This window comes from Lactuca serriola, chromosome 4 (genome assembly GCF_051521515.1).
Source record: "Lactuca serriola cultivar US96UC23 chromosome 4, Lser_US96UC23_V15, whole genome shotgun sequence".
In the NCBI taxonomy this organism is placed as follows: domain Eukaryota; kingdom Viridiplantae; phylum Streptophyta; class Magnoliopsida; order Asterales; family Asteraceae; genus Lactuca; species Lactuca serriola.
The window spans coordinates 77,589,100-77,601,070 of record NC_136411.1 but is presented as its reverse complement, the minus strand read 5'-3'; positions in this window follow the sequence as shown (position 1 = coordinate 77,601,070).

The following is an 11,971-nucleotide window of genomic DNA, read 5'->3' as shown; positions in this document are numbered from 1 at the left end:
AGTCAACTATAAGGAATTAACTAAGATGAAACGTATGCTCTGGTAGCACGCATGTAAGCCATCCAGATCTTTCTAGCATTCGCAGCCTACAAAAATGTCAAGGTACACCAGATGGACGTTAAGAGTTCTTTTCTCAATGGGGAACTAAAAGAAGAGGTTTATCTTCAGCAACCTCCAGGATTTGAAAATGTTGAATTTCCAGACCACTGTTACAAGCTTGAAAAAGCAGTCTATGGTCTGAAACAAGCCCCAAGAGCTTGGTATGAGACACTCTCTAAATTCCTTATCTCATCCGGGTACAAAAGAGGAGTGAGTGATCCTACATTATTCAGAAAAGCGAATGGTGACCACCTTATGATGGTACAAATATATGTGGATGATATCATCTTTGGGTCGACTGATCAAGGCATGGTAGAAGAATTTGCTAAGCTCATGACCAACAAGTTCAAAATGAGCATGAATAGAGGGATTAATTTCTTTCTAGGTCTTCAAGTCAAACAAATTCAGCAAGGAATTTTCATTCATCAAGAAAAATACACCACTGAACTTCTGAAGAAATATTCAATGGACAACTGCTCTTCTGCTAAGGTCCCTATGGCCTTCAGTTATAAGATCTCTGCTGATCCCTCCGGTGAATTGGTGGATCACAAGACTTATAGAGGTATCAGTGGTTCACTAATGTACCTCACCACAAGCAGACCTGACATTGTCTTCGCAACTGGTGTATGTGCAAGATACCAGGCTGATCCAAAAGTATCTCACATGGCCACAACCAAACAAATTCTTCGGTATCTTAAAGAAAGCAAATCAATCGGTTTATGGTATCCTGCAGGCAACGACTTCAGTCTTCAAGCCTTCACAGATGCGGACCATGCATGATGTAAGCTCATTAGAAAAAGTACATCTGGTGGATGCCAATTCCTGGGAGGAAGACTTGTCTGCTGGTCTTCAAGGAAACAAACGTGTGTATCTCTATCTACTGCAGAAGCCGAGTATGTGGCCGCAACCAACTGATGTTCCCAAGTTCTTTGGATGAAGACACAATTGCCAGACTACGGGTACAAAATGTTGCGGATACCAATTTACTGTGACTCTGAAAGTGCTATAGCGATCTCTCATAATCCTATTCAGCACTCCAAGACAAAACATATTGAGTTACGGTATCATTTCATCAAAGATCATATTCTGAAAGGTAATATTGAACTCATCTTTGTTCCTACTCATGAAAAGATTGCTGATGTTTTTACAAAAGCATTTGACTCTACAAAACTCAATGCATTCTTACAAATGTTGGGAATGATGAATCCAGACCCGCAATTCTTTCTGAAGTGTTAGCTACCGCAGACCATCATTGGTCTCCATTGCGGTTCTAACTGAGAATTGCATATGATAGATGGTTTAGGTACCGCAGTCTAGGTACCACAACCATATGTCATATGTACCTCTCATGGTTTCTAATGGTCTTTTATTTCTAACTTTTGTACAAGTGTTTTTCTCACAGATTCTCAATGCAATATTTCCTTTGTTCATCCGCAATGAAGTGTCTCAACCGCAATGATGATTCCATCCGCAATCATCTTAAATAACTTCCATCAATTTCATTAATTTTCGAATCTTTGTATGCTATTTAATGATCCTTCATTAAATAAAATACAAACATTCCCTTTAGAAACTGTCACATTCCTTTTCTGAATAAACCCTGTATCAGACCTATTTTAGGGATGATGACAAAAAGAACGATTCCTAAATAAATCCATCCTCAAGTTGTCCTTTCCTCTCCCAACCACGTCCCATCAGTTACAACTTTCTCTCTCATCACCCCACGTCTACCTGATGTATTTCCATGCGTCTAATCCTACATTAAATGCAAACCCTTTTTGAAATCTCTCAAAATCTTTCTAAAACCCGTTTCATCTTCGTGTGGTTGAGATATAATCTCAAAATCATTGATTCCCCCCAAAAACCCCATTCGACTTCTTACCCTCTTTGATCTTTTACCTAGGGTTAAAATCCATTTTACCTCCTTTATAAACCCGTCTTCTTCCCTAAAATCGTTTATGCTCTCTGTCTAATCGATTATTCTCTCTCAACTCTCAGAAAACTCCCATAACTCTCAAGAACACCATTCTCATATCTCTCAATGGCGAAATCAGGTGCATCAAAGAAGCAATCCAAGGCTTCAGGCTCCATGAATCCAACTGGTTCCTCATCTCCAACTTTGGCTTCAAGCAACTTTAGAGCAGTTTTTGAAGATCATCCGTCGTATAATGCCCCAACAAAGCTTATGATCAAGTTTCTCAAGAACCATATTTTGTTTAGTCCATTTTATGCATTCACTGACGTTGTTCCTGTTTCTACGCTCTTCAAGTGTGCCTTTTCTGCATACCGACCATTAGAGAACCCCCAAGAAGTGCATCTCAACCTTATCGATGATTCTTTGGTCATCTTAACCAAAGAGAAGTTCTTGTCTGCCATAAATCTTCTGATTCATCCCTCCATCAAGATCTTCACACCGTCTCTATCTGACATCACCACCGCACTCTATCAGATGGGTTATCATAAACCAATATGAGGGATTGGTGAGTTTAAGAAAAACCAATTCCATGCGGTTTGGCAGTCCGTATGCCATTTTTGATGGGTTTTAGGCATAAGAACAATCCTTTGTGCTCATACAAACCCTAATGCTTGGATCTAGGTTTCTCTATTGTACATGCTTTGAATCCAAGAATAATAAACTTAGATCTAACATATTATAAACTGAATTAGGGTTTAGGGAATTACCTTTGATTGTCATATAGCAATAACAATAACAATCAATTTTGCTTGGATTGGCTTCAAAATCTTAGTGCCTCAAGTGCTGCACCTCTAATGGAGTCACAAACACCATATACAACTTGGATTAATAGGAGAAGAAAAGAAGCTGCCCAAAAACGACTAGAAACCCTAGAGAATCAGTTGTACACGTTTTTGGGGACTAAGGGGTCCTTTATATATTTGTGTGGGCTGCTAGGGTTTCAGTCAAAACCCTAATGGACAGCTTAAACTCTAAGCAGCCCATGGAACCTTCTGGATAAGGCCATGGACGAAAATATGATGGCCTCCCATCACAATTTCGTTCACCCCTTGTTCCTTTAGCATTCCTTAGCCCAATAACTCAATTATCCAATAATTGCAGTCCAGTCCCCTAAATTTAATTAATCTCTTTTAGCCACAAAATTAATTCTTAATTAATTCTTGATTAATATTAATTAAACAATATGATTTCTCCTTTAATATATTATTCTCATAATATATTAATAAATCATATTTAAACCTTTCTCTCCTTAATTCATCCTACATATTGCTATGGTGAAGGCAACCCAAAAGGACCATGCTCATAATCGGGTCAAGTACATACCAAAATAGTTATGGACTTAGACACTAATCCAACAGTCTCCCACTTGGATAAGTCTAATAACTATTTTATGTATGACTTCAGAAGCTGATCAGCAATCGAAGCTTTCAAAAGCCGCTGTCAACTCTGATCTTATCAGATAGCGTGTCCTTTAGATAAGGGATTATATATTCCTCCATTCTCAAGATATCGTATAGACAAAAGAAATGAATCTCAATCATTCTCTCCATACTGTTTCCCGACTTCCGATTTATGACGACTGATAACAGACTACAATTGAACACATCAACTTAGTCCCGGCTTGGCCAAGCGCTTAGGTGTCATCATTAAATCATCGAGAGGCCCACAAATATCGCTTTTATCCCACTTTGGGTAAAAGGAATGGATAAACTTCGACTCAAATGCTCGCTTTCATTTACTTATCGAATCACACACAACAATAAGTTTTATAACACCAAGTTACTGGTGCGTTTACTTATTATCAATGTACAACCGACCAACAAATAACAACTCACATGTCTCGGTTGTAAGAATATATAATATTATCGTCTCACTAATGACTCGTGATGAAGTGATCCAAGTGAGCGTGGGTTTAATCCAATACTCTAATCTTATCAAAGCATTCATGAACTCTGCAGAAAACTTGTACCATGTCTAAACACTTCAGACAATCTACAGACAGATTCATGACAGTCTTTATTCATACCTACTCCCAACGTATGACCGACTGTGGATGTTTGAATAACCTAGTTATTCTGGAAGTCAAAACATGCAAATTGAAACATAACAATAATACTTAATCCTATATAGCCTCAAACTTGTGAGAGTAAATAAAACACTTCTATTTAACCACCATATTGATTACTCATTATTATCGTTTACTGTTTCAGAAAATCAACTTATTACTTGAATTACAACAACAATTGTCCCATGCTCTAAGCATGCACACTTTGTTTCCTATGGTCCATGCTTTGTGAAATAGATCAATTGAAAAACTTTTTCAATGATGCTCATTTCACAATTCCTTAATCCCCATTGTCAGTGTAAGAACACAACGTTCTTGCCACCACTAGAATATGCTAGATTCTAACATTTTACGCAACGATCCTTTCGCAAAGTCATAGCACAAAAGTCACCAAGACTTGGCCAATGAAATTACAAAGTACTCTATCGCAAATTGTTACAAGACAATTCTATAGACGTGAAGTCTCACATTCAAAGGACATTCCTTTGAACATCCTTCTTGCATAAAAGTTTCTAATCTAGACATAGATTCTTGATATCCAACTCCCAATATGGAAACATTTCCACATTTGCCATATGAAAACTCATTCTTAATAGAATCTTATCGATTCATAATAATGTCGATATGGTCTATCCAATACCATACTTCCAACTACTCACAAGCGACCAATCCTCAGTGAACTTTGGATCGTCCTTTGATAGTTGTTTAATTATTTTAGTCAAAACTAATTCTAATCCTATTTCCCTCTTAATGCACTAGACATTTGGAAAATTTTTAAATGGTAAAATATTATAGCATTTGCAATCGATCCTATACCCGAAGCGTATGGGACACGATGCATAATGTCTTACATAAAGATATGATACTTTACCAATCTTTTGCCATAATATTTTATGTGTCATGTTCTCACAATTCGAACTATGAAGAGGGATGCCGTAATCATAATCGAAATTTGAGAACTCACAATGTATCCTTTGACTAAAAAATATTAAAATTTCTCAATCTAAGCTTTAGATTTTGAAACGAAGTATAATATTCTCTCCCTTAATTATAGCAAAACAACTTTTCAACCATGCAACTTTGCAAATTGAATCTTTGTTTTTCTATAATTAATATTGCCAAATTGCAATACTTGCCATAATAATCGTACAAGCATAACACTTATGCTCCCACTATCATGATGATTATTATCATATAAGCATAACACTTATGCTCCCACTAGCTTTGACATGTATTCAGAAAACAAATGAACTTCCAGAAAGAATGCCTATTGAATTTCCGATATTCATATTTCTAATATCAGATGCTTCGATAAGCCTTTATCTAAGCTTCTTAAACTTATACACCTTTGCCTTAGATACCTCATATGTGTGTTTAAACAATTTAGAACTTGTGTTACTAAGTTCCAAATGTTGAAACTAATTGCCAAATCTCACAATTCGAACTATGGAAAGCGATGCCGTAACCATAATTGAATTTGAGAATACAATTTTCACAATCTCTATCTTCTTAAAATCTCTTTTAGTGAAAGCATTTCTCACAGTCATTTTCATGAAGGAGGGAATCTTATGACACTTAGATTTTATGGTGTATGAGTTCCTATCCATGTGAATTTGCCAAAACCAAAGTTTGTGACAAATTCAACCTCATATGGACTGAACTTTCTTAATTTTGATTTCTTGCCTTATGGTAACACGAGTCCCCACCATGTCTTTCAAGTAGTTTAGTAACTTGTCCTTACATATCAATGTACTTTCCATCGACTAAGGCTCTACTATGCATTCAAATGAGAACTCATAGAACTCACATACACAATTAACTCAATTGGAATGACATAGAAACAAAATAATGTCAGCACGATAGGTTGTAAACCTCAAGTCGTGTGCTAGTGATGATCTATAAGGTTTATTCTTGATTTGTTCTTGAAACCTTTCAAGACCATTAAGATTCCCACTGACTCCTTGATATATAAGATTCTCTTGTCAAGAAACATTTCTTGACAAAGCAAATATTCAAGAGTTAGTGTAGTTCTTATCAAGACAAAACACTTCACATAATTGGTCCTAGTTGGTCTTTGTCTTATCCAAGACAGCACAACTTACCAATTTCAAATGTGCAAGAATAAGAAAACTTTTCCAAGTTCCACATTTGATGAGTGTTATAAACCTACTTAACACTTTTCACTCAATGTCACAATCTTTACTCTAAGACTTGATATTGGAACGAAGTATGGTTGACTTATTGATTTAACCATTTCTACAATACTCGATTCCTCCTCTTAGAAATGCAATTGCACTAAGACTCACTTAGAGGATCTATTGATACATGGTTCTTAATCTTTATGACTTATCATAAAACACAATAAAAGGTACTCTCCCTTCTTCTTAGAATAGAGAAACTTTTATCTTTCTGCCTTCTTGATTCTTCTTTAATCGTTCTACTATTCATTGAAACCCTTTCAATCAACTCAGAAGTACACTTAATCATATTTACTAAACTTTAGTAAATAATGACGAATATCTTTGTCAGTCTTGTGGTGGACTTGATCAACGCACAACCTAGTGTACTTGATCTCCTGATCCTTCAATTGACACTTTGTCAAAGAATTAGTCTAAGTTTCCCAAATGTGAAAGTTTTTCATTCATCATACAATACACATTGCATGATTCCAAGTTTCTGTCCAATTGAAACTTGGGCGATGAGAAACTCTCCCTATTTTGTAAACTTTTGACATTTCCACAAACAACATAATTAAGAATCAAATCCATTGTTGCTAATAATAGAAACATTCAAACATCAATTTTTCATACATGCCATCGCAAGGATAAATAAATAAGATCAAAATTCATTTTATTGCGGAAAAATTTGTCCTTACAATGCAATTCAATTGAAAAACTATGTTATTACATATTTCTTAACAATCTATTCTAACTCCAAGTAGTAGCTCAAGAATCCATTCTTCAAGTAATGCAATCGAAATCCATTTCTTCATGATTAGATTCAGCTCACTTCTTCTCTCAAGCTTCCTCTCTTTTCTTCGATCCTACAAAACATCAAAATGTAATCTTATTACATCATGTATTAAGAATCTAGAATAGGAACTCAAAAGAGTTAGATAATGGATTTTACCTGAAGTAGAGCCATACGTCTTGACTCTCCCATCTCTTAGATCTCTTAGGTGGTTAGGGCAGCTTCGTCTCCAATGCACCTTCTCTTGGAAATAAAAGCAAATGGACTCCTTTGGCACAGCACATCGGACAATCACAGACTTAGTTCTTTCTGGACTTCCAATGTTGCCAGTGTCCATTGATGTTTGGGAGTTTGATTCGCCAGACAAATTTGCTTGACCAACATGCCAAATCATTGCTGATTCAGCAGCTATAAGAAAATAGGTGAGATTAATGAGGGTCACGTCGTGATCCATCATATAGTACTCTGTAACGAACTCACTATATGATTCAGGAAGTGACTGAAGAACCCAGTCAGCAGCCAACTCGCTTGACACCCAACATGCTTAACCTATCAATGTGTGACTTCATCTCTAAGACGTGTGCACACACAGGTTTCCCATCTTTGTGTTTACTTGCCAAAAGGGCTTGAGTGAGCTTGAACTTTTCAAGCCTTTGAACTTGTGGGTCAAGGAGAACAATTGGAGGAGGTGGAGGAAGTGAAGCATGACTCTCATTTCCTTGATCGTATCTCGGAACGTCATCTTCATTTGGAAAGCTTGTTCCAAAGGATTTGGGAAGACCATTGTAAGATTCAGACATCTACAAAACGGGAGAAAATTCAAGTTATGTTGATTAGGATTCTTGATGTAACACCCAAATGAAACATCAAGCTAGGATCCAACACAATACTTTACAACCTAGAAGAGGGATGCCGTAATCTAGTTGCAGAATATTTGAAGGTAGGTAAATGACGATTTACCAATTTCCACCATGAAAAACGAAAGGGAAGTTTAAGCTTTAAATGAATTGAAACTCCTAGATCTTTTGAGATTCATTGAACTTTTCAATGGCATGTTTAATCTCGATTATGCCCTACTATTTGTGACTGGGACGCCGAGGATCACAAACAAGGTGTGAATAACCATACGAATCACATGGTGCACCCAATGCTACTATCACCTAATCAATGTGCCGGTTAGCCACACACGCTCCATTGATCTATGACAAACATCGAGTCACCCTTCGCTACCAATGTCATCCCCATATTAGTGTGCCGGTTAACCACACATGCTCCACTAACGTTTGACAAGGGTACGAAGTGTAATTCTATGGATTAGCATACAATTTCACATTTTTCCTAAAGTAACTATGATTTGGGAATTTGAAAAAGCATTTAGTTACTTTGTACTTCATTATACTTATAATGGAAGGTTTCTATCCTATCCTACCCGTTCGGCTAACGACCCTCCACTAGTCAAGAGTGCGGTGGGTAAGACTGGATACCCATTCAATCGCCATTTTATAGGCAATTTCCTTAAACACCCCTTATAGACCAGCTTCGTGAATGAGGCCTACTAACGGTGAGACTGACTGTTTACTCATACATATATAATATTAGACTTTTAATGTTATATATAGTATAGGGTGTATTTTACACTTTTAAAATACTAGGTGTTTTAACTTAGTAAATTATACTTTTAATTTAATTAAATGTAAACCAAAAACTTTATGGGTTTATTAAATCACTTTTAATTATTCACTTTAATTTATTAATAAAACCATAAGGGTGTGATTTGAACTTTTCAAATTACTAGGGTTTTAGAATTTAACATTTCAAAATTAAACTTTTAGTCAAATTTTAAATTCCAAAACTTGAGGGCAACATTTGAAACATTTCAAAACATTAGGGATTAAATAACAAATAATTCAAATTAAACAATTAATTTCATAATTATATATATTTGACCTAATCTTATTTTAGTCACAAGATAATTACCAAATAATTTGAAATAATCCATATTTATCATATAAACAACCAATATTTAAAAGATTTGAAATTATCTATTGTTTTGGCAAGGATAATCATTAATTTATGATAAAAGTCGGATTTTAACTTCGAAAAAAGAATTAAGCATCAAATCCAATTCAAAACAGCAGCTAAATCCCGAAATACCCTCTGCCTGACGAACTGACTTGCCAAGTCCAGATACTGACTCGCCGAGTTTAGTCGGGCAGAGGCCAAAAACTCGATTTTCAGCAAACAAAATAGTTAAGCATCACATACAACTGAAACCAATCAAGGCTCTGATACCACTGATGGGTTTTAGGCATAAGAACAATCCTATGTGCTCATACAAACCCTAATGCTTGGATCTAGGTTTCTCTATTGTACATGCTTTGAATCCAAGACTAATAAACTGAGATATAACATATTATAAACTGAATTATGGTTTAGGGAATTACCTTTGATTGTTATATAGCAATAACAATAACAATCAATTCCTTGCTTGGATTGGCTTCAAAAGCTTAGTGCCTCAAGTGTTGCACCTCTAATGGAGTCACAAAAACCATATACAACTTGGATGAAGAGGAGAAGAAAAGAAGCTGCCCAAAAACGACTAGAAACCCTAGAGAATCAGTTGTACACGTTTTTGGGGCCTAAGGGGTCCTTTATATACTTGTGTGGGCTGCTAGGGTTTCAGTCAAAACCCTAATGGACAGCTTAAACTCTAAGCAGCCCATGGAACCTTCTGGATAAGGCCATGGACGAAAATATGATGGGCTCCTAGAATTGTCACTCTCCCATCTGCATTCCAGGGGGAACCCTCTCAGGTTCCAGAGGAACTCCCATCCGCAATCCAGGGGGAACCTCAACCTCTGCCGATTACTCAAGAAAATTCTGCTCTAATAGATCAAGATGATTCAGCAGGATGTTCTCAAATCCAGGGGGAACTGCCATCTCCAACCGCAGATTCCTCTGACATCCAAGATATCCCTTCTACCGAAGTTGTTGATCATCTGCTTCCCCGTCTTCATGTATGGACGAAAGACCACCCACCAGGTCAAATTATTGGCAACCCATCCGCAGGTATCCAGACTCGGTCTTCCAAGGACTTATCTGATCACTGCCACTATGCAACATTTATGTCCTTGGTAGAACCTAGAATGATCAAAAACGCATTTCTTGAACCGGACTGGATAGCCGCTATGCAAGCAGAATTAGCTGAATTTGAAAGAAACAAAGTATGGAAACTTGTTCCCTTTCCACAAGGTCATACTATTGTTGGTACAAGATGGGTTTTCAAGAATAAGCTAGATGAATCTAGCTCAGTCATCAGAAACAAGGCAAGACTTGTTTCCAAGGGCTATAGTCAACTATAAGGAATTAACTAAGATGAAACGTATGCTCTGGTAGCACGCATGGAAGCCATCCAGATCTTTCTAGCATTCGCAGCCCACAAAAATGTCAAGGTACACCAGATGGACATTAAGAGTTCTTTTCTCAATGGGGAACTAAAAGAAGAGGTTTATCTTCAGCAACCTCTAGGATTTGAAAATGTTGAATTTCCAAACCACTGTTACAAGCTTGAAAAAGCAGTCTATGGTCTGAAACAAGCCCCAAGAGCTTGGTATGAGACACTCTCTAAATTCCTTGTCTCATCTGGGTACAAAAGAGGAGTGATTGATCCCACATTATTCAGAAAAGCGAATGGTGACCACCTTATGATGGTACAAATATATGTGGATGATATCATCTTCGGGTCGACTAATCAAGGCATGGTAGAAGAATTTGCTAAGCTCATGACCAACAAGTTCAAAATGAGCATGAATACAGAGATTAATTTCTTTCTAGGTCTTCAAGTCAAACAAATTCAGCAAGGAATTTTCATTCATCAAGAAAAATACACCACTGAACTTCTGAAGAAATATTCAATGGACAACTGCTCTTCTGCTAAGGTCCCTATGGCCTTCAGTTATAAGATCTCTGCTGATCCCTCCAGTGAATCGGTGGATCACAAGACTTATAGAGGTATCATTGGTTCACTGATGTACCTCACCACAAGCAACCCTAACATTGTCTTCTCAACTGGTGTATGTGCAAGATACCAGGCTGATCCAAAAGTGTCTCACGTGACCACAGCCAAACAAATTCTTCGGTATCTTAAAGAAAGAAAATCAATCGGTTTATGGTATCCTGCAGGCAACTACTTCAGTCTTCAAGCCTTCACAGATGCGGACCATGCATGATGTAAGCTCATTAGAAAAAGTACATCTGGTGGATGCCAATTCCTAAGAGGAAGACTTGTCTGCTGGTCTTCAAGGAAACAAACGTGTGTATCTCTATCTACTACAGAAGCCGAGTATGTGGCCGCAACCAGCTGATGTTCCCAAGTTCTTTGGATGAAGACATAATTGCTAGACTACGGGTACAAAATGTTGCGGATATCAATTTATTGTGACTCTGAAAGTGCTATAGGGATCTCTCATAATCCTATTCAACACTCCAAGACAAAACATATTTAGTTACGGTATCATTTCATCAAAGATCATATTCTGAAAGGTAATATTGAACTCATCTTTGTTCCTACTCATGAAAAGATTCCTAATGTTTTTACAAAAGCATTTGACTCTACAAAACTCAATGCATTCTTACAAATGTTGGGAATGATGAATCCAGACCCGTAATTCTTTCTGAAGTGTTAGCTACCACAGACCATCATTGGTCTCCATTGCGGTTCTAACTGAGAATTACATATGATAGATGGTTTAGGTACCGCAGTCTAGGTACCGCAACCATATGTCATATGTACCTCTCATGGTTTCTAATGGTCTTTTATTTCTAACTTTTGTACAAGTGTTTTTCTCACAGATTCTCAATGC